General features: G+C 43.1%; 1 protein-coding gene across 12 annotated transcripts in view; it reads left to right on the top strand.

Annotated features, from left to right (window-relative positions):
• The window catches only part of LOC132836039 (EVI5-like protein), a 313206-nt gene that overhangs the window by 29191 nt on the left and 259370 nt on the right, over positions 1-24645 (top strand). For 8 of the 12 annotated variants that reach the window (XM_060855262.1, XM_060855266.1, XM_060855271.1 and 5 more), the window contains exon 2: positions 10746-10853. The exons of the other annotated variants lie outside the window; for them this stretch is intronic. The gene's annotated coding sequence lies outside the window, so the exon portion shown is untranslated. The remainder of the gene's footprint in view (positions 1-10745; positions 10854-24645) is intronic. 12 annotated transcript variants of the gene reach the window in all.

Genomic DNA, 24645 nt, shown 5'->3' with positions numbered 1-24645 from the left:
ACCCTGCTTTCCAGTGTGGTTAAATCCTTCTAGGGGAATTTAAACAATCCTTAGATAAGCACATGGATGATGATGGGATAGGCTTAGATTAGTTCACAGGTCAGTGCAACATTGCGGGCCGAAGGGCCTGTACTGTGCTGTATTCTAATTCCCCCGAATTCCTGACTCCCCTTTCACCCTGACCTTCCTTTCTTCATTTTCCGTTCCTATACAGCAGAGCCTGTCAGAGCAGAGACAAATTTTACTCTGCACTGCTCTGAGGAACCAAACCCCCACCTGTATCCAAACTTGAAAACTAAAGTGTGAGTGAGCCCTCTGGGGTCTCCTGGACTGCCTCCTGGTCCTGCTGATCTGGCTGGCAGTCCCCTGTTCCCTTTCTACCTCCATGCTCCTGGTCTGTGGTGTGCCCAACTCTCTGTGCTCTGTCTGTTGTGACACTGATTGTAGCTGGCACATCCCTCTGGATTCCAGCGGTTAACTCTCTGCAGCTGTTGACACTTCCTGTACGTATGACTAGCTTGGTCAATGGTAGTTTTCACAATTTGCCACATTACAGCATGGCCAAGCTGCTCCACCATGTCTTCACTTTAGTTAATTTACACTAACTTTTTATTTTACTTTAGCTAATCTTAACAGTTGATGAACTATAGTGTTGATAAATCTGATTCATACTTAACATTACTGTATTCACTTGTTGCAGTCATCTTTACTCAGTGTCTTCTGCCATGTGACCTGAATTTCTATGTGAACCCAACTTATTACTTGCTGTGTCTCACGGATTGTTCACCCTGACTATGTGTTGGAAACATTCAATCTTTCTGAAATGTAGTGTGGAACTACTGCTTTGAACATCACCCTTTCAAGAGGGAAAAATTATTGTTGCGCACATGTAAGAAATAACAGCTGACTCTGCTTTTGAGGATATCAGGATAATTTACTACCCAATTTCAGGAATCTGCAACATGAGAATATGTAACATTGGTAATTTTACAGGCTGTACGGAGATGCCCTTAAGAAACTAAAATATAAATTAGCCCAGCCACATTTTTTCCTGCAACTCCTCAACCTCTAACTGGGTAAATGTTGATGAGTAGATTTGGAACTGCATTGCCAAATGGCAGCTATGTTCCTGGGCTATGTTTTGGAGTCATCGAGGTCTGCAGTGCAGGCAAAGGCCCTTTGGCCCATTCCTTCTATGCTATTCAAAAACAATTACACAACAAATCCCATTTTCCAGAATGTAACCTTGGTATGCCGTGGTGTTGCAAGTGGACATTTAAACTCTGACATGTTTTGAGGGGTTCTGCCTCCACCACCTTTTACAGGCTGAGTCTTCCACAATCTTGCCATGCTCTGGATGAAAAGGTTTTCCTCTCATCTCCTCTAAACCTTCCACCCTTAGACCTGTGCCCCCTGGTCATTGATTCCTCTAGTAATGGGAAAGTGTCTTCCTGTATGACATATCTATGCTGCTCACTTTATATATCTTAATAATGTTCCACTTCAGTCCCCTTTGCTATACAGAAATCCACCCCGATCTGTCACCCCTCTCTTTGTAACTGAGTCTCTCTGACCCAGGCAACGTTCTGGTAAATCTCTTCTGCGCGCCCCCACCCCAGTGTTCTCACATCTCTTCTATAAGGTGGTCTCCCGAAATGCAGACAATATATTATTATATTGGCAGTTGGCTAGTTACATAGTCATTGGCAAAAGTGAGGCCTGCAGATGCTGGAAATCTGAGTCTAGATTAGAGTGGTGCTGGAAAAGCACAGCAGGTCAGGCAGCATCTGAGGAGCAGGAAAATCGATGTTTTGGGCAAAAGCCCTTGGGTCTGGCCTTTCATATGGTGCACAGCAAGGAGCTGGAGTCTTTTCATAACTCATTAAATATCTGATGCTGGTGACTAGTCAGTAACTCTACAAAGGCCCAGTGTGCTCTAACCACACTGACCAAAATTCTTCAGATTCCGAAAAACTGCAGTAAGTAACTGCTGGAAATATCTATAGACATGCAGTTAATATTTGACCTTTTCATGTCAAAGTCATACATTGTCCTACGTTATTGCATTGGTTTAAGAAAAAATGATTCATTAGCATTAGGACGTGAAGGAACAGATATGTACGCAGATTGTGGAAGATGCAAAAACTGCAGAGTTGTCATCGTGGTGAGTTTATCTTGCCTAATGATGATGGGTCTTCCTTCGACCAAGAGGCTTGGATGGGGCAGAACTTGTTAGGTACATCGAGGAACAGCCATACTGACCTCGTCTTGGCAAGTGAGCCTGGCCAGCTGGGAGCCATGATGTGGACATGCTGGTGCTGATGCTGGTGCTGGGGTAGACAAAGTTTAAAAATCTCAACACCAGGTTATAGTCCAACAGGCTTATCTGGAAGGACAAACTTTCGGGGCACAGCTCCTTCACTGGGTAGCTAGTGGGATAAGACACAGAATCTATTGCTATAAATTCTAGTGTCATATAACTGATGCGATATATTGAACAAACCTAGATTGCTGTAAATTCTTTCTTCTTTTAGAATGGGTTGCAGGTTTTGATTCATTATGTAAATCCCAGAACATATTTACATATTAATGAATTGAAACCTGCAACCCATTGTCAAAGATGAAAGGCTTCTGTCAGGGCTTCTGCTTTGGGAGACAGGAGATGAGTTAAAATGTGTTAACTGCTGGCTGCTACTTGGGATGGGATGTCTGTCTAGTCGAATTGCATAATTAGGAGGTGTTGGTCCTTTTGTCTTGAGTTCATAAGTGTTAGTAAAAATGCTAGGCCTATATGTACATTTACTTAATAAAAGAAGAAAGGATATTCAACTGATGACTGCAGCAGTGTTTAAATTTTTTACTATTTGCCGATATGAGTTTCATTCATTGATGCAATTTTAAAGGAATAATGGCCCAGTTAAAAGGTTTTTAACAGGTACTTAATCTGTTCAGGTCCAGGAGATGGTTGGTGAGGGCTGATTAATATTATAATGTTTCAGGGAGACAGGGATGGTATTGTTTTGTGTGCTGCTGTTATTCAGAAGTAAACTGCTTGTAACTAGACTAGACTAGACTAGATTAGATTAGACTAGATTTACAGTGTGGAAACAGGCCCTTCGGCCCAACAAGTCCACACCGACCCGCCGAAGCGCAACCCACCCATACCCCTACATTTACCCCTTACCTAACACTACGGGCAATTTAGCATGGCCAATTCACCTGACCCGCACATCTTTGGACTGTGGGAGGAAACCGGAGCACCCGGAGGAAACCCACGCAGACACGGGGAGAACGTGCAAACTCCACACAGTCAGTCGCCTGAGTCGGGAATTGAACCCAGGTCTACAGGCGCTGTGAGGCAGCAGTGCTAACCACTGTGCCACCGTGCCGCCCCAAAGGGCTGATAAGGTGTGGAAATGCAGGAATAGGTTTGCAAAGGTTGTTTTTAAATTTGGGCTATTCCAGAACCATGGTTTTATGAATGAATGAATGAAACCATGTGATAGTAACAAACAGGTTAGTAAAAGGTTATAATGAGTGAATGGCAATCTGCTATTAATGAATATAGCTAACTGGTAAGTTAATAAAGAGAGCATATAACACTATCTCCACAGGGTCCAGCAGTCACTTCCCTAGCATTACACAATGTTCTGAGGTACACCTGATTGGGTCACACATTTCTCTGCCCATGGTAAGCTGATGGCGAAAGTGAAGTCGCATGGGGTCTAAGGTGTACTAACTAGCTGGATAGAGAACTGGCTGGGCAACCGCAGACAGTAACAGTAGAAAGGAGTTTCTCAAAATGGAGAACTGTAGCCAGTGGTGTTCCACAGGGATCTGCACTGGGACCACTGTTGTTTGTGATATACAGAAATGATCTGGAGGAAGGTATAGGTGGTCTGATCAGCAAGTTTACAGATGACACAAGTTTGGTGGAGTAGCAGACAGTGAAGGGGACTGTTGGAGAATGCAGCAGAGTATAGATAGATTGGAGAGTTGGATGGAGAAATGACAGATGCTGACAAGCGTGAGGTGATGTATTTTGAAAGATCCAATTCAAGAGTGAACTATACAGTTAATGGAAAAGACCTGGGGAAAATTCATGTACAGACAGATCTGGGTGTTCAGATCTATTGTACAGTGAAGGTGGCAACACAGGTAAATAGTGGTCAAGAAGGCATACAGCATGCTTTCCTTCATCGGCTGGGGTATTAAGTACAAATGTTGGCAGGTCATGTTACAGGTGTAGAGGACTTTGGTTCAGCCACATTTGCAATACTGCGTACAGTTCTGGTCACCACATTACCAGAAGGAAGTGGATGCTTTGGAGAGGGTGCAGAGCAGGTTCACCAGGATATTGCCTGGTATGGAGGGTGCTAGCTATGTTGAGTAGATTATATTTATTAGACTGAAGTTGAGGGGGTGAAAAATGTGTTGCTGGAAAAGCGCAGCAGGTCAGGCAGCATCCAAGGAGCAGGAGAATCGAAGTTTCGGGCATAAGCCCTTCTTCAGGAATCAGGGCTTATGCCCGAAACGTCGATTCTCCTGCTCCTTGGATGCTGCCTGACCTGCGTTTTTCCAGCAACACATTTTCAGCTCTGGTCTCCAGCATCTGCAGTCTTCACTTCCTCCTCCCTGAAGTTGAGGGGGAACCTGATTGAGGCCTACAATCATAAAGGGTGGAGACAGGGTCGACAGCAAGAAACTTTTCCCCCAAAGTGGTGGGCTTGATTACGAGGGGTCACTAGTTTAAGGTGAGAGGGGAAGGTTTAAGGGAAATATGCGTGGAAAGGTCTTTACACAGAGGGTGATGGGTGCCTGGAGCACGTTGCCAGCGAGGTGGTAGAGGTGGGCACAATAGTGTTATTTCAGATGTATCTAGACAGATATACGAATGAGCAGGGAGCAGAGGGATACAGATCCTTAGAAAATAGGTGACAGATTTAGATAGAGGATCTGAATCAGCACAGGCTTGGAGGGCCGAAGGGCCTGTTCCTGTGCTGTAATTTTCTTTGTTCTTTTAAGATGTCTGGCACTACCCCCTCTGCAATAGGGACATTTTTTTCAAGATATCACCATTTATTCCCCCAAGTTCGCTAGCTTCCACGTCCTTCTCCACAGTAAACATTGATGCAAAATACTCATTCAGTAGTAAATCCCAATGAGATGATCATTCCTTGCTTATTTCTCCATTCCATCCAGATAACTTCACTGGAAGCACTCGCCAGAATATTCTCTCTAAGTACAGCTGTATTGTTAACCCGAGTCAAAAACTCCACTCCCCCCTCCCCTCCCACCGCCCTTTCTATCCTTCCTGTAATATTGATACTCTGACATCTAACTGCCAGTTCTGTCCAGACTCCTGCTCCAAATATCCCAGTGCCAAGTTCCTAATCAGGCCCTGAATTCATCTGCCTTACCTGTCAGGTCTCTTGCATTGAAATAAATATTTTAATTTCAGTCCTACGTTGTTCTCTACGTTGCTGCCTGCCTTGACTGTTTTGACTGGGTCCTTTCCCCAACCTTACCAGCCTCACTATCTCTGCAGGTCTCTCCATCCCCATCCCCCACCCCTCCAAACTAGTTTAAATCCTGCAGTGCAGCAAGTCCCCCTGCCAATATGTCACTCCCCTTCCAACTGTTGATGGATCTGACTGATGTATCTCCTAGAAAGGACACAGTCTGATAAATCCTAGCTTTAAAAAATCTGCCTTCAGGAGCTGAACCGAGTATCTGGTATCTAACCGAGTTTCAGGAATATCTAAGGTTATTTATGGACACAGCATACTTTCAGGCAAGCTTGGGTAATTATGGTTTTTGGGTGCTGTGTTGGAGTGTGGTTAGTTAAATGCTTTTGATCTTGCAATGACAAGTTGATAGAAGACCGATCAAATATAGGCAGTCATACGTGGAAATGTTGGCTGAACCAATCCATGATGGCATTCCCCCTCCTGGAAAGTTTAGTTCTTACCGTTTTTGCCTTTTTCCTCTCTCCCTCAACCCCCTAGGTTTTCAAACTTTTGGTGAATAGACCTAATTTCAAATTAATTAGCATTTTACGATGATACTATACATTACTTATAATGTGAAAGCACTATAAAGAGTTTTCAATAATACTTAAAAGTGGCATCGATATACGGAGCTCTGAGATTGTTGTGCTGTCATCTCGTTGGTAAATCTCTATCCCCAGTGTCATGTTTGACAAGTCCCCTCACCCATCCTGTACTGCCAGATTTGAACCTCTGCTTTATCTTCACATCTCTCAATGTAACATTTAATCAGTTGTTGGGAAATACAGCAATACTAATATTGCTTCGAACACTTTACATCGCTGCTTTTAGCAGAACTGATGGGTTCAGCAATAATGTCACTTGACTAGTAATCCAGAAACCTAGATTAATGTTTCAGGGATGGTTCAAATTCCACCAAGCAGCTAGTAATTTGTAATTGAAAGCTAGTCTTTGTAATGGTGACCGTAACCATCAATTGTCATCAAAACCCACATGGTTTGCTCATGTGTTTGAAGAAGCAAGTCTGTCTTCCTGACCCGGTCTCGGCAAAAGTGACCTAATGGTCCCCCAAAATAGCGAAGTAAGCTGCTCGGTTCAAGGGAAGTAGCCTGCCAGCAGAATCATCCTGAATCAAAACCGTTACCTGATACCAGTAAAACATGGTCTCAACTGAACAACAATCCAGTATTAATATGGCATTAAGGAGGTACCAAACTCTAGAGACCTCATTTAGGTCATAAGTACATTTAACTTGGAGTGCCCCATTACATTTGGTGCCTGTTTTCAGGAGGCCTATTTCCCTGCTCCATGCCAAAACTAAAGGTGTGTGATCCTGAAACTCCTCACCAACCTGTTCTGTTTGTACACTTCTGCATCAAGGTACTATGACAAACATTGAATGCAGAATCCAGCTGTACTTGTGTTCAATATTTTCTATGTTTAATTTATTTTTTCTCTAACATTGCAAGATGAGCAGTGATCCTTTCTTTCACCCACTCAACTGTCATTCAATCGCAGAATTGTTGCAAAATGGGAGGAGGTAATCTGGCCCGTTGTGTCTGCATCGGTTGTTGTGACATTGTGCTTGCATTCAGGAACTCTAACGTGGACATAGCTGCAATCCATGGCTCTCACCACTGAGCAAGTTAGGCAACTTAGTTAGGGAGAAAGAAGATGTGGGAATATACAATAAATTGATATTTCTTTGCCAACTGGAAACAGTCTTGTCTCCTGTCCAGCTAGAGCCCTGGAGGTTCCAGCCCTTCAGTTGCAAGCCAAATATTTTTTAAACACTATGGAGGCTTTTGCCTCACTAACTCTAAGGCACTCAGTTCTTAGGCACCCCACTGTCTCTTCGGGATGATGTCAAACAATAAGAACTGTAAAGCTGGAGCCAATTTGGGATTGTACATAGAGGTGTCAGGGAACAACCAACCCCGTCTCACAACTGGGTATGCACAATAAAAGATGTCCCTATTGGCAAAATTTCATAGAAAACTGGGTACTGAAGTACAAGAGTGCAGGAAAAGCAATCTTCATTTACTTCTGACTTAGTTAGCAGTAAATCCTCAGTGTGGATCAGTAGGTATCAAAGATGCATTTCTGTGGTGCGATCAGCTTAAGAGGGCTCTAGATACTCACAAAAGGCACCAAATGCAATGGGCCACTCCAAATTAACTCTGTCTGTGTGGTAAATGATGCCTCTAGAGTTCGGTGCCTCCTTAAGGTCTGTCTTAGTAATATTGGATTATTTTCAGTTAAAACACAGACCCTACCATGTTTTACTGGTATCAGAAGGGACAGATTTGAGACCTCTTTACAATGAATGTGATTATATGATAAGTAGATGCTTTTTTTGTTGTTGGGTAGGAGCTGGGGATTTGATGATAATAAAGTGGGGTTAAAGCAGAGTGCACAATTTGACAAAAAGTGTGGTGACTTCTGAAACTGAAGTGGAGGAATTGTGAAATTGAATTTGAAAGGTGACATCCAAACAGGGCCAGATGCTAGTTTTGAAATAGTTGTGTTGAATATAATGATGAAAAATTCAAAGGTGGAAAACCTAATTTGGACAAACAAAACACACAAATATTTTATAAATGGAACAGTGTTTCCATCATTGTGCGATACCAGGGACATAAAACTTGTTTTTAGAGATGCATCCTGCCTGCAATGCTGCTGTCTGAGTGCAGAGAGGTTAATAATTTTTCTTGTGGGAAAGGGAGTTGAATGTTGCCCTTTGGCTTTGGAAGTGGATCAGTTCTGCAGTTTGAAAACAGATGCTGGCAAATGGAAAAGTCTCGAGATTGAAAGGGGCGGATAGCAGCAGTCATCTACCAAACTGTTTTACTAAGAAATAAGCAAGCCCTAAGAAACGGGACATGCTGGAAAAGAATGCTAGGCTTTTCGATGTGCAACGAAAATGGGAATATAATCTGTTCTCATTTTGTATTTTTTTTAATTGGAGATTGATTTATCTAAATAGAGATGGAAATCTCATCTGGTCTGAAGGCATGCCAATGACCTAATGGAATGAGGGAACAAGCAATGGATATTAGTTAAGCATCAATTGGGTTTGAATTGTTTGTATACATGAGAGAAGCTGGTAATCACGGGGGGGTGCATTTCAGGAGAGTGATTAACTGAAATAAAACGCTTTCAAAGTTTGGAATTAAATTCTATTTCAATAGGTACATTTTGGAGTACTAATATTTTCAAATTGGTCTGTTCGGAGATGTTATTACCCACCTCTGGAGCAGGTGGGACTCTACCTCAGATCCCCTAACTCAAAGATAGGGGCACTACCACTGCACCATGAGGGTGGAACACAGCAAGAAACAGGTAGAGGCCTTGAAAGGTCCATTTACCTGTTTAATTTGAATCAAGGTAGTCAATGTTGAACGGTGAGGCGCGACCATACTGTTAGTGGCACAACAAGGTCAGACAAACGGTGGCTCAGCAGTACCTTGTGCACGGAGCACAGCAAGCTCTTCTGTTCAGTGAGGTTCATTTCAATGCACTGTAAAGTTAGAGAAACTGAAGAATGTGCAATTAATGTATGAATAGAATAGAATCCTTGCAGTGTGGAAGCATTCAGCCACTGTGTCCACACCAGTGCTCTGAAGAGTCCTCCTCTATCTCCCCCTTCTAGTCATGTTTGTGACTTTGGTGAAGGTCTGACCGTTAAATTCGGCTAAAATATAAAGTGGAAAGCAAGTTTTGCAGAATATTAGATGGGTTGTGAGAGTAGGCAAAAAATTGGCACTCTAATGTGTGAAAATGCTGAGGTCAACTTTGGAAGGAACATCGGCGAAGCAGAATTGCTGCTGTACAGAAGAAACTGGCTGTTCTTATCTCCGAAGGACAAAGAGTTTAGCATGTAGGGATAGCAGTGAGGAAGACAAATGAAATGTAAACTTTTATTGCAAGGAATGGAATATGGCATTGGTGAAACTGCGCCAACAGTATGGTGTGCAGTTTTGATCTTCCCCAAGGAAAGGTCTACTTGCATTTGAAGCAGTTCAGAGGACATTAATTTGGTTGATTGTTGGAGTGAGGGAGTTAGTCTTGCGAGAGATGGATGCACAAGTTATGGCTATGCCTGTTAAGAAGAATGAGAGGAGATCTTTTCTTGGGGGTCGGTGGGGGGTGGGGTGGGGGTGTCCTAACTGTAGGTGTTGAGATGAAGTTTCCCTCTGAGGGAATTTAGAAACAGGGGTCATTTTAAAAAAACGATTTCCTAATGAGCACCGATGCAAGGAGGAATTTCTTCCTCAAAAGCTTTTCATGTTTAGAATTCTCTTCTGCGTAATGGAATGTATTCAAAGCTGAATTAGACAGGTTGTTCGTTGACAGAAGAGGCTATGAAATTATAGGCTGAAACAGTGAGTTAAGGAAACAAACTGATCAGCCATGATCGATTTGAATAGCAGGGCATGGTTAATGGACCAAGTGGCCTTTACTCTTACCTCTGACTCTTCCCACATTATGGTGAAGACATATTTTTAAAGTCTCACGAGTCAGTTAGCACCAATAGAAATGTAAACTGTGAGAAATTGAAATAAAAAGAACCACTATTGGAATTGCTGCAAATGTGTTGCTGGTCAAAGCACAGCAGGTTAGGCAGCATCTCAGGAATAGAGAATTCGACGTTTCGAGCATAAGCCCTTCATCCATTTGACGTTTCGAGCATAAGCCCTTCATCTTCGACGTTTCGAGCATAAGCCCTTCATCTTCGACGTTTCGAGCATAGATGCTGCCTAACCTGCTGTGCTTTGACCAGCAACACATTTGCAGCTGTGATCTCCAGCATCTGCAGACCTCATTTTTTACCCCACTATTGGAATTGAGCAGGAATGCACAACAAACTATAAAATGAAGAGCCAGAAGGTAAAACACATGATGAACAGTCCGAAGCTTAAACTCTGCTGCTTATTAATTAGAGCTTGTAATCATTTAGTAGTAAAGCACTTGAGTATTGCTGAGAAAAGTCATTCTGTCAAAGCTTTGTTTTTGTGTTCTGAGTAACGCTTAGGGCTGCTCAACACCACATGCTCATCCACCTAATATATCAAACAAATTCAAGTACATTTCTCAATGCAAATCAACAGGTACAGTATTATGAAGCATACTGTGTTAACCACATACAATTTTAAAATATTGTGGACAGCAGAACATTTGCTAGATTAAGGCATCACAGAAAAATAATCTTTTTTTTCAATTGTTTTTGTACAGGTGTAATGCCCTGCTTTAGTTTCTGCTTGAAGCAGGGACATTGGGTAGTGATTGATATATCAGCAAAGCTGGAATGGAGGCAGTGAAGACTGTTGAGGGGTGTCCAATGTAAGTGCAGTCATTAACATCCTACTTACCAGTTACTGCATTAAATTATTTTAGTGACTATCTAGCCACGTCACATGTCACAATAGCCCCATGGTAAGATTTAAATACATGCAAATATGACCAAAGTGATCGCCACAATAAATGAATCCAGCAGGTACTTACTGCCCATGTGCAGCATGACTCCACACTTGCATGGCCATTCAGCCCATCAAGTCTCTCTGCCATTTGCCATGGCTGATCTAATCATTCTCCGCTACACTTTCTTTACCCCATTATCCTTGATTCCCTTTAGTGATGAGGAATTTTTCTATCTTAGCCTTCAATATCCTTAATGCCCCAGCCTCTCAATCCCTCCATGGTAATGAATTCCACAACTCTCTACCCTCCAAGGGAACTCTTCCTCATTTGTGTTAAATGAGCGGTCCCTTACTCTGAGATTATGCCGGACAGTCCCAACACTCCCATAAGGAGGAACAAGCTCTAGCAAACCTGTCACCTGTCTGAAGGATCTTGTATGGTTTAATCGGATCACCTCTGCTTTCCCTAAACTTCAATGTGGACAGGTCCAACCTACTCAACATCTCCTCAACAATAGTCCCTCCATAGCTGCTTTCTGTAAACCGCCTGTAATGCCTGGGCACTCTTCCTTGGATAAGGTGATCGAAATGGTTCACTGTGTCCTAGATGTGGTCTGATTGGTGCCTTGTTTAATTTTAGGAAAACTTTGCTATTTTCCTATTGTTTTATTTTCCCTATGCTCCATTTCCCTTTTTGAAATAAAGGGTATATCCATTTGCCTTCCCTTATTACCTAAACTAACTGTGGCTTAGTCATGAGGACTCACAAATCCCTATGGTGAAACTTTCTGCAGTCTTTTTCCTTTTGAGTAAACACTCAGCTCTTCTGTACTGCCTGCCCAATGCATAACTACCTCCTTTTCCACATAATATTCCATCTGCCAAGTTTAATGCCCACTTGCTTAACCTGGCTGTGTCCTTGCATCGACTTTTGTCATTCTCACCACAGGTCTTCCATCCACAAACCTGATTATAACATTCACTTCCCTCATCCAAGTCATCTATATATATATATATATATATTGCCAATAATTATGACCCCAGCATTGATCCCTGTGACAATTCACCAGTTGCAGTCTGCATCCTTTCTCCATCTTTTCGCCTCCTTTTTGGTTTAGTTCAATTGACTGGATGGCTGGTTTGTGATGCAGAGTGACACCAATAATGTGAGCTCAACTCCCAGCTGCATCTTCACCATTCCCCTGCCCCTCCTCCCCATCCTTGCAGATTCCTATTGTTTGCAGGATCAGCCCCTCTTAGTGGGCTCTCTTGCTTTTAAGCAGTTTGAAGATTTTCTGAAGGATGCTTTCGGGACCTTTTTTCTGAAACTGCTTACCTGTTCATCCTTCCTCGTTACATTCCAAGTAGACTTGTGTTTTCTCCAAGCCCTGATGCCAGGTGAATTGTCACTTCAGGTTTTCAGATATTTCTGCTTTGTGTGAAGTTTTCAAATGCCACTTCCATTAGCCATCACTGAGCTTCATAAATCTAACACTGATAGAATCCCTCCAGTGTGGAAACAGGCCCTTCGGCCCAACATGTCCACCCAGACCCATTCCCCCACAATATTATCCTATATTTACTCCTGCCTAATGCACCTAGCTTACACGTCCCTGAGCACTATGGGCAATTTAGCATGGCCAATTCACTTAACTTGCACATCTCTGGAGTATGGGAGGAGGCCGGAGCACCCGGAGCAAACCCATGCAGACACAGGGAGAAAGTCAGCAGATGCTGGGATTGATCCTGGGGGCCTGGTGCTGTGGGACTGCAGTGTGAACCGCTGAGCTGCTGCTGTGCTGCCCCTTCATCCTTTATCCTTTTCTACTTTTTGATTGTTTTTACTGGACTCATCTCAAAGGTCTCTCCTTAAGCTTTCCCCTTTCCTGATGCATGAGGGTCCCACTGGTTAAATCACCAGCAGTCATCTGTCTAATGAGAGAGCAGCCCTATAGTCCATCATTACCAGTCTATCACCTTTCATGGGAACGTGGATGATGGTAAAATAGACCAAACAGGTTTAGTTACAAGGAAAATTTCTGTAGTGTTCCGGAATTTCTAAACTTCAGTTTGCAAAGATCTTTTGACTGGTTTGGGGTTGTACTGCATGCTGAGTTATGCTGATGTCTTGGATTGGGACATACATTCCCGCCTCAGGCGACTCTGTGTGGGGTTTGTGCATTCTCTCCCCATGTCTGCGTGGGTTTCCTCCGGGTGCTCCGGTTTCCTCCCACTGTCCAAAAATGTGCAGGTTAGGTGAATTGGCCATGCTAACTTGCCTGTAATGTTAGGTGAAGGGGTAAATGTAAGGGAATGGGTCTGGGTGGGTTGTGCTTCAGCGGGTTGGTATGGACTTGTTGGGCCGAAGGGCCTGTTTCCACACTGTAAGCAATCTAATCTAATCTATCTGCTTCTGGCTATCTATACAAGAGCAGTTAGCCTGGTACAGAAGGCCCATAGCCAGGACCTTGCACACCTGGTGGCTTCATGAGTTGCTATAGTGTGACTAAGTTATTTTAAAACCGACTGTTCTAAGTACCAAAGCAACATATTGTGGAACCTGGGCATTTGAAAGGAGGCGGTCAGTGGGTCAGGCAGTGTGAGAGAGAGACTGACAGGACATTACAGGACGAGCTAACCTTTCATCAGAACCTTCTGGCAGTTAATTTTGACTCTTCACAGATCTGACTCTGTTTCTGGCTCTCTTTGCTTTTATGTTGTCGTTCTTTCTGTGTCAGTATTTTACCTGAAACTGTGGGTAACATAGAGCCCAGTAGTAGGAATCAAAAAAAAAGGAAGGCTGAAGGTAAGTAAGTGTTAAATTTACTTAGCTCCGTGATGGCTGATTGAAGTGGTATTTAACGATCACGCAAAGCAGAAAAAATCTGAAGTGACAATTCACATAGCAGCAGGGTTTGGAGAAATAAAAGCCTGCTTTGAATGCAAAAAGCAAGGATGAACAGGTAATCAGTTTCAGAAAAGGTCCTGAAAGCATCCTTCAGAAAATCCTCAAACTGCTTACATCAAGAGAGCCCATGGAGCCGGCCTGATCGTGCAATGGTCACCTCTGCCATTAGTTGTACATTTGCATGCATTTAAAGCTTACCATGGGACTGTTGTGGCATGTGACGAGGTGTTAGATAGTCACTGAAATAATTTAATGCAAGAATTGGCAAGTAGGATTCTGCAAGGATGGGAGTGTAGATAAGCTTAAAAAGTTTAGGCCACAGTTTAAATGTATGTGAAATGTCAGCTGACTGAACAGCTTTGCAATTCAGCTGAATGAACAGCTAATAATTTATCTGCACTGAATTTGGGAGAAATTTTAGGTTTTCTTTTGTTGGATGTAACCAGAGCAAATAGATACAGGGTTGGAAAGCGCAGCACGCCAGGCAGCATCCGAGGAGCAGGAGAATCGACATTTCGGGCATGAGCCCTTCAGGAATGAAGAAGGGCTTATGCCTGAAACGTTGATTCTCCTGCTCCTCGAATGCTGCCTGACCTGCTGCGCTTCTCCAGCAACACACTTTTCAACTCTGATCTCCAGCATCTGCAGTCCTCGCTTTCTCCAAATAGGTACAGGGGAAAGTATTAAAATTACTGAATAATCTTTACATTTTTATAGTTTCATAGAATCAGATATGAAAGCAGGAGAACTGTGCTGCTGGTTTTGTACAGCCTATGTCAACACTCTAAACATCACAGATGGCAAGAAGAGTCCTAAGGTGAAAGTGGGTACTGCAGATGCTGGAGATTACAGTCAAGATTAGAGTGGTGCTGGAAAAGCACAGCAGGTCAGGCAGCATCCGAGGAGCAGGAAAATTGATGTTTCAGGCAGAAGCCCTTCATCAGAAGAGTGCTAAACCCAACATGTAATCATGATATATATTGCTAGGTCCATGCTTTAAAAAGAATGGAAACTAAATTTCAGGCTGTTGTAAATATAGTGCTGACCACTTGCATCATTTTGTGGAGTCCTCATGACCAGAAAAGTAAGAACTTATGGGATTGGAAGGAAAATGGCGTGTTGCAGTCAAATTTGGCTTTGTGCCAGGAAGGATCAGCTGATGACTGACAGGTGTTAGTGTGACTGACTTTTATACATTGACCTGCTGTGGGTGTCACTGGCCAGGTCAGCATTTCTTGCCCATCCCTAATTGCCCAGAGGGCAGTTAAGAGTCAACCACATTGCTGGGGCTCTGAACTCTCAGGTAAGGACAGCAGTTTCCTTCCTGAAGGACATCACTGAATCAGATGGGTTTTTAAAAAAATTGGCAATGGATTCATGGTCATCATTATAAGTCTTAATTCCAGTTTTTGTTTTAAGAGTGAATTCAAATTCAACCATCTGCCATAAAAGGATTTGAACCCAGGTCCCTACAGCATTAGCAGGGACTCTGGTTTAACAGCGATAATGCCACCAGGCCATCACCACCTGACTAGAGGGTTTTTTCTGGTCTGGTTCCTTCCTTCCTTACTGGACTAGGCAAACAGAAATGGCAAATAGAATTCAATCCAGACAATGAGGTACAGATACTGAGAATTGTAGAGAAACTGAGTCCCACTTAAGATTGCATGTCCACAGATTTCTGAAGGACAGTGAGAGATTGAGAAGCTGATAAGAGAAATGTAGAGAAATGTTCTTTCAGTCATGGTATGAAATAGTGGTTAAGTTTGAATTGTATCAAATAAAATACTAGTAAGGTACAGGTTAGAAACTGCGTAGTGTTCTGGGTCACTGGATTGCAGGAAGGATGTTGTACTAAAAAGAATGTAGAAGAGATTTTACAAGAGAATTGAAGAGTTTTGACTGAGGGAAGTATTTTTTTCCCCATTCCTTCATGGGATGTGAGCATTGCTGCCAGCCCATCCCTAATTGCCGAGAAGGCAGTTGAGAGTTAGCCACATTGCTGTGTTTGGAGTGACAGGTAAGGATGGCAGTTTCCTTCTCTAAAGGACATTACTGAACCCAGTGGGGTTCGGACAATTGACGTGGATTTGTAGACTTTTAATTCCAGCTTTTTGTTTAAATTGAAATTCTCCAATCTGTCAAAGCAAGATTGGTACCAGAGTCCCCAGAACATTACTAGAGTCTCCAAATTAACAGTCCAGTAACAATACCACTCCGTGCTCACCACTTCCAATTGACTGAGGTTTTCTTTGAAACCAGGAAGGCCGAGGGGAATCTTACATTGAGGTGTATAAATATTGAGGGTGAGACAGTGGGTGGGAAAAATCTTTTTCCCTTCGCAAAGAGCTTAATAACCAGGAGTCAAATTTGCTCTAAGCTGTCATGGTGCTTATCAATGTTTATTTCTTACAAATCTCACATCTACCATTTCCCTTTAGTTAAGTTAAGTTCAATCTCCCTCCATGCTTTACTAAAGGAAGGTGGCTGAACAAACTGTCTTGTAATTTTAGCACCACGGACTTGGTTTTAAATTTCTACCCCTGATGTCATAACATTAATTTCTTGAGAGGTAAGGAGTACAGTTAGTGTCCTGATTGTGTAAATTTCAAATCCACATTTCCCAAACACTATAGCGTTGTCATTTTCCACATCTAGTTACATCTGTGCTTTCTTCAGCAATGAACAGCCTACTTAATAACGATGCTGCTTCCCTGCATGCCAAGTCCATGCTAATTTACAAACAATAACCACTCTTACCAGAAACTTCAGTGTGATGTTATCCCCAAATCTGAAACTGGTGAAACCTTCAAATTCTTACCTCTGTCCTGATGGTTTTTATTCAGAATTGAGATAGTATTTTAGCCAGTCTATTCTACATGTTATAGGTATGCATCCACTGTCCAATACTGCACAACTGAATGACTCTGCCACCAATACATTCATCACTGGGTTGAAACCTCTGTGACCAATACAATCCCCTTTCACATTTGATTTTGAATATTAAGATTTGGCACTTTGAATCATACTTGAAACGTCAACTGATTGCACCCTTGAGCATTTCTGTGATTTACTTCCTGTAAATCCTAATTTCTTTCCTTCTCAAATATCAATAGCATTTGTTTCCCCAATTCTCGTGTACAGTCCTCATTTTTTATTTAGTATTGCTTGCAATCCTGTATTTACACTGGTTATGGGCTAATTCTCAGAAGAAGTGGATAATCATTTTATAATTTAATTCAACAAGCTTCTGCTACCAGTCTTATACTCCAAATGATAATCGTGCTTGAACAGAATTCAAGTCCACACTTTTTTTTTCTGAGTTTTGTTTCAGTGAGCCACACTTCATAAAGCTCTCAACCCACTGATGACTAGCTTCCCACGTTTATACAGCCAGTTAAAACCCAATTAACTCTGAATTAGTGTGTCCATCCCATTAGGTCTCCGATATTCCTTCAGACTTTCTTAGGGGATAATATCCAGAACCAAAATCAAGCTTAGGGTAGAAACTAGTATTTTGTACCACCTTGCGTTTTTGAAATCCCACTAAATGTAATGTATTAGTCTGTTGGAGTAACTTGGGCCTGTGAACCGTCCTTGGGTAATGGAGTGGGATGAGGGAGAGGACTATTGATCTGGTGGTAGGCAATAATAAATAGGGCAGAGGGATTTTGGTGTGGGGAGAGGGTGCATTAAGCATTACATGCTTGTGTATAGGTGTATATGATATTATTACAGTATTATTATCAATAGACCTCCCTCTATTCTTTCCCCTACCACCTTGGAATATAGGAGTAAGTGCTGGAGATCAGAATCTGAAAGGAATAAGCCATTGGCCTTTTGAGCCTTTTAAGATCATGGCTGCTAAAAGTGCACTCTCAATTCCACCCAATGTGTCTGTGCCCCGTGATCCTTGTCTCCAATCCCAGCAATTCAATTAGATTGCGCTTCAACCACCGATTAAAGATCCGTGCTTAGTTCACCACGCATTTGTCAACAAATTTGCACTTGTTTCAGGATCCACCTGAAAGCTATTTGGTATGAACTAGTGCTATTACATAATTAACTGGGAAATATTTATAAAGTCATTTTGATGTAACTGTCTTTATACTCTTCTAAGGATTCACTCGATCTATCCTGTCTATACCTTATATATGCTTCCTTCTTTTCCCTAACCAAACCCTCAATTTCTTTAATCATCCAGCATTCCCTTTACCTACCAGCCTTCCCTTTCACCCTGACAGGAATATACTGTCTCTGGATTTTCAGTATCTCATTTCTGAAGGCTTCCCATTTTCCAGCCGTCCCTTTATCTGCGAACATCTGTCCCCAGTAGGCTTTTGAAAGTTCTTGCCTAATACCATCAAAATTAGCCTTCCTCCAATTTAGAACTTCAACTTTTAGGTCCGGTCTATCCTTTTCCATCACTATTTTAAATCAAGTAGAATTATGGTCGCTGGCCCCAAAGTGCTCCCCCAGTGACAGCTCCGTCACCTGCCCTGCCTTATTTCTCAAGAGTAGGTCAAGTTTTACACCTTATCCAGCAGGTACATCCACATACTGAATCAGAAAATGTTCTTGTACAATCTTAACGTATTCCCCTCCTTGTGAACCCTTAACCACTCTATTATTCTTACAGATAGCTGAGATCTCTTTGCAAATCTGTTTCTCAATTTCCCTCTGACTATTAGGGAGTTTATAAATACAATCGCAATAAGGTGATTATCCCTTTTCTGATTTCTCAGCTCAACCCAAATAACTTCCCTGGATGTATTTCTGGGAATATCCTTCCTCAGTACAGCTGTAATGCTATCCCTTATAGAAAGTGCCACCCACCTCTTGTTTTGCCTCCCGGAGTGTAACTAACCTGATGAAGCTATTTCCTGTATATCAAAGCTTCTGATGTCTTTTTGTTCAGATCCCTCTTGTGTGTATTTGAGCAGAGAATGTTGTCCTGTCAGTCTGTGTAGGATGGATGCCATGACTTCTACGGGGGCTAGAGATAAAAGATATGTCTTACCTTCAGAATTTCATTAAAATCCGGGACCACCTAAGGATGAGGTGATGGTGAAGCCAATGCAATGAATTTAAATGCTCCTATGTGGAGATGTCTTTCATAGCTGCCCTCTGCATCTCACCCAGGTCTGCACCTTGTTTTGAGTAAGTTTGCTTTATCTGTAGGACCACGTGCAGCAAGTGCCTTTTATCAGAGAGAAATACGCTTTCTATACCGGTTTCACCTCCTCACTCCTTCTCTGCCTTCTGCCACCCCCAGGTGCCTTCCCCTGCAAGGGGAAAAGATGCAAAATCTGCTGTTATACCACCTCCTTCACCTCCATCCAGGCCCCCAAACAGTTTTTCCAGGTGAGTCAGAGGTTCACCTGCCTCCCTTCCAACCTGATTTATTGAATTAGGTGCTCCTGGTGTGGTCTCCTCTACATCAGGGAGATGGAATATAAACTTAGAGAACGTTTCACTGAGCATCGCAGCCGGGCTTACAGGGACCGACTGGAGCTCCCAGTCACCGTCCATTTTAATTCCCCCAACCATTCCCTTTCTGACATGACCATCCTCTGCCTCCTCCATTGCCACAACAGACCAAACTGCAAATTGGAGGAACAACACCTCCCCTTCCGTCTGGGCAGCCTACAGCCCGGAGGACTCGACATTGAGTTCTCAAATTCCAAATAACCTCCCTTCCCAGCCCCTCTTCCCCTCCCTTCGACTGCAGCCAGCCATCAACTGGATCCATTCCTCCCATTGACCATCCAGGTCACACCCTCTACCTGTCTTCACCTATCCCCACTTTATCTGGAGCTCCCCTCACACCTGCCACCAGCCCTGAACGGGGGTTACACCCAAACATAGACTTCTCTACCTCCTGATGCTGCCTGGCTTGCTGTGTTCTTCCAGCCTCCTGCCTGTCCAATGAAAGAAATCCCAATTTATCCAGCCTTTCTTTCTAACACAAACCTACCATACTCAGCTACCCAGGTAAATCTCTTCTGAGCCCTGTCTAACTAAATAAAATCCTTCCTTATAACCAGGTAACCAGAACGAGACAGATTGTACCTTGTGTGCCAGGCTGTTTGGTAAAGGATATGAAAATCGAGACTCTGGAGGAACTTTATCTCCTCTCCCTTCCTGTTAGGGAGTCTGAAATCATTGACGTCCATGGGTTCCCATGGTCATAGTCAAGATTAGAGTGGTGCTGGAAAAGCTCATTCCTGATGACAGCTTTTGCCCCAAAGGTCGATTTTCCTCCTTAGATGCTGCCTGACCTGCTGTGCATTTCCAGCACCATTCTAATCTTGACTCGAATCTCCAGCGTCTGCAGTCCCCACTTCTGCCTTGTCAAGCTCATGGCCTGTACAGAAGCTAACCTATGCTGATCAATGCTCAAAGTTCAAGGCCAGTAGTTGCAACTGGTAACTATAAATGGATGTATTAGATAGAATGTCAAGTGCTCCAAGGAAGTGGTCACTGCAATTTATGAAGCTAATGTGGCAAAGCTGTCAGTCATTTTCTGAGGAGGGGTTACTGGGGGAAGAGAATTGGAAAACCCCACACTTTACAATAAAAAATGTGTGCACATTGCAGTTCAGTCTTGATGTATCTAATCCCTGCTCCCTGTCTTACTGATGTTGTCTCATCTGCAGTCCTCAGTAAATTGTTTCAGAAGGCTGGTATTGATCGCTCTGTCTCTGCCTGAACTACACTACCAGACTGGGTAACTTTGCTAAAGCTACATTTGATGTCATCTCCAAAATCTACAACAATCTGTAGGAGACTGTATCTACCAAAGGCCCATACAGGAATCCACTGATCATCTGCCCAAGGACCACACCCATGGATCTATTCAAAGATCCCAATTGGCTGTTGCTCTAGCAACATAAAACATTTATACAAAGAATGAAATGCAAGTCTGTTGCATAACATGGAATCCTGACAGTGTAGAAAGAAGCCATTTGGCCCATCGAATCTGCCCTGACCCTCCAAAGACCATCCAACCCAGACCCATCCCATCCCTACAACCCCACATGGGGTTTTTAACCATGTCTAACCCACCCAGCCTGTGCATCCTGGACATTATGGGAGCAATTTTTAGCATGGCTAATCCACCTAACTTGCACAACTTTTTAGACTGAGAAGAAACTGGAACGGCTGGAGAAAACCCATCGACATGGGTAAAATGTGCAAACTCTACACACGTCATGACCCATGGCTGGAATTGAATCTGGGTCCCTGATGCTGTGAGGCAACAGTGCTAAGTGCTGAGCTACTGTGAGGCCCTAACAAGACAACTAAATTGTAAAGGCCTTAGTTCAGAACCTTGGGTAACCTCAATTCTGTCGACCCACCTTCACAGCGCTGAGAACCTACTCATGCCATGTTACCTGGCTCGATTTCAGCACCGCCTACCCATTCTCTTCTGATGTTCACACTCATTATCATTTATTCAGCTTCTCCTTAGATTAGATTCCCTACAGTGTGGAAACAGGCCCAACCAGTCCATACCGACCCTCCGAAGAGTAATCCACCCAGACCTATTTCCCTCTGACTAATGCTGCAAATGTGTTGCTGGTTAAAGCACAGCAGGTTAGGCAGCATCCAAGGAACAGGAAATTCGACGTTTCGGGCATAAGCCCTTCATCAGGAATGAGGAGAGTGTGTCCAGCAGGCTAAGATAAAAGGTAGGGAGGAGGGACTTGGGGGAGGGGCGATAGAGATGTGATAGGTGGAAGGAGGTCAAGGTGAGGGTGATAGGCTGGAGTGGGGTGGGGGCGGAGAGGTTAGGAGGGTGGTGCTGAGTTGAGGGAACCGACTGAGACAAGGTGGGGGGAGGGGAAATGAGGAAACTGGAGAAATCTGAGTTCATCCCTTGTGGTTGGAGGGTTCCCAGACGGAAGATGAGGCGCTCCTCCTCCAGCCGTCGTGTTGTTCTGCCGGTGGAGGAGTCCAAGGACCTGCATGTCCTCAGTGGAGTGGGAGGGAGAGTTAAAGTGTTGAGCCACGGGGTGGTTGGGTTGGTTGGTTGGCTGGCTTATGCCCGAAACGTCGAATTTCCTGTTCCTTGGATGCTGCCTAACCCGCTGTGCTTTAACCAGCAACACATTTTCAGCTCTGATCTCCAGCATCTGCAGACCTCATTTTTTACCCTCTGACTAATGCACCTAACACTACAGGCAATTTAGCATGGCCAATTCACCTGACCTGCGCATCTTTGGACTGTGGGAGGAAACTAGAGCACCCGGAGGAAACCCACGCAGACACGGGGAAGAATGTGCAAACTCCACACAGACAGTCGCCCGAGTTGGGAATTGAACCTGGGTCCCTGGTGCTGTGAGGCAGCAGTGCTAACCACCGAGCCATCGTGCTGCTCTTCTGTCCTAGCTTTTTATCAATAATCCCCTTATGCACCTACCTCTTTAAAATCCATCTCCCTAGGCTCTGTCACTACTTATCCACCTCTCTCTGCCCCAACCCTGTCTTCAGTATAAAGACAACCATTTTCTAGCTGCTATACGTTCTCCTGAAGAGTCACTGGACTCAAAACGTGAACTTCGCTTTCTTCCCACACCTGCTACTGGGTCTGTTGAGTTTCTTGAGCACTTTCTGATTTTGTTTTAGATCAGCAGCATGTGCAGTTCTTTTTGTCTCAGTTGCTAGTTGCTGCTTTAACCGTGGAAGAGAGCATTTCCAAAGATAGTCATTACTTTTTCGGCACTCTGCAGGGTGCTGATGTTTAGTCATTGTTCCAAAAGTACAGAGAAAAGGCTCAACAGGAAGCCACAACCTGTTTTCTATTTAGAATTGCTTGCTTTAAAGTAAATTTTCAGGCTGATTCTGCATAATTCTCGAGATAAAGTTGACGCTTGGCATGATTTGGTAGACAGCCCCAATGAAGCTGTTTCCACAACTACATCAGAAATATCTGGGGTTTTTTTTTGCTCTGCAGGAATATTACAACAAATAGAAAATTGTCAGTTTGTTAATCTGGCAGTTTGTTGAACCAAGGACAATATTCTCATCCACTGCTAACCATTTCCACTTTTTATTTCTTGAATGTTGTACTAAGGAGCTGGGGGTGCACATCATTTTGATGGTTTTGTCTATTTCAAATGTGCTATGTTTGCAGGCCTGTAGACAGGGCGAACCTGCAGCTCACTGCAAAGAGGAGGGAGTGAGTGTGTGTGTTTGTCCCATATTTTGATGTTTATTCAGCTGCTCTGTTAACAAGCTCACTAGCTGCTTCCAAGTGTGTCTACAGCATCCTTTGTGCTGTAGTTTCCAAACACTCCAACGCAGACAGATGTTAAAATTAAATCTCTGCATTCACCTCATTTCCATCCTGCCAAATTGATTCTTTCGGTTGTAGTTCGCCTTGTTTCCAGTTTTTTTAAAACCCTCAACCAAAATGGAGATGACACCTTCACTGTAATTCAGTCAAGGCAGAGCTATTGAGTTTATATGGCTGTTAGGGACAAAGTATTGTAACATTCAGCTGTGAAATAATGCATTGCATGTTTTGCAGGCTGATCGAACCTGCCAACAGTGCAGCTCCCTGCCAGTATTACATTGGAGTGTTCCTTAAACAGGACTCGATCCCTTAACCTCCTAACTTTGTACTCACTGGAGGCGATCAGCATATCTTTGCAGCTTTGGTATCGCCCTTGTGAATCGTTTTTGCACCCTTGCGGCCTATCCATATCCTTTGTGATATCAAGACCCGATCTGTGCATAAATGTGATCGAATTGTGATACAAATGCAAATTACTTATCTCCAGGCGCCACGTACAGTATCAAACTTGGCTATCTCACTTTTGAAAAACGTCTGAATTTGTGATGGGTCCTTTATTTTCTGTTCTGAAGTCATATTAAACATAATAGAATCTTGTCAAGGGACACATTTACAAGACAAAGAAAGATTGTTTACCCTGTGGTATCCTGTTTTTGTAATACTTAAGATTAATCTGTTGACAGTGGGTATTTGTTTGTGTATTTTCTTCAGTAGCGAATCAGTGTGAGAAAGGAAACCATTCTATCGACCGTGCAGCTAGTTGAGGTGTGCTTTGCTGTATAAGAAGGTTTGGGTGACTCTGATGAAGCCTGTGTTATTTGGGTCAGGTATATGGTGCGGAGAATTTGTTTGAATGGGGTGGGAGTTGATTTTCAGAGTAACTTTGCATTTTATTCTTCAGTTCCGTGTTAAAAATGAGCCCTAATGTTGGAGGAGCTTTGCTCCCTTCATTCACACTCCTTGATACAATAGATTAAGGTTACCTGGTGGAAGGTTTTTCAGGATGTCTATTCAGGGAAGACATGCTGCCTCCGAGTTTAAACTAGCTGACATCCCTGTCCTTGCTCTCTCTCTCTGAAAGTTGGCTTTTACCTGTCTCCATTTGTTGCAATCCATATGACTGCCTTTCTGTGATTAGAATCTTGGTCTCTCTTTTGGTGAGTTCATGAGCTCTTTGAACCTTTTGCGTTTTAATTTAATGTGAATTATTGCACCATTAGACTGGCTGATAAATCAGATTCACTTCAGATTTACTGTCAGCTTAAACCCTATTTCTCAAAGAATAGATTCAGCCGTGTAGAAAGGGAGTAAAGGATTAAATTTGGAATGTTACGCTAGAGAAGTTGTGCTTTTAACTGATGTGCCAGCATATTTAAATCAAAGGGAAGCCTTCCCTGTGGAATATTAACACAGACAGACCATTCCTTGGTTTCTCATGACATGTATAGATGGGCTAAGGTTCATGAGGTGAAACTGAAAAGGCAAATTCCCAAGTAGTTTGGAGAT

The sequence above is a fragment of the Hemiscyllium ocellatum genome, chromosome 45 (assembly GCF_020745735.1).
Source record: "Hemiscyllium ocellatum isolate sHemOce1 chromosome 45, sHemOce1.pat.X.cur, whole genome shotgun sequence".
NCBI classification, from domain to species: domain Eukaryota; kingdom Metazoa; phylum Chordata; class Chondrichthyes; order Orectolobiformes; family Hemiscylliidae; genus Hemiscyllium; species Hemiscyllium ocellatum.
The sequence above is the reverse complement of the archived record's forward strand: the minus strand, read 5'-3'. Positions and strand labels throughout refer to the sequence as shown.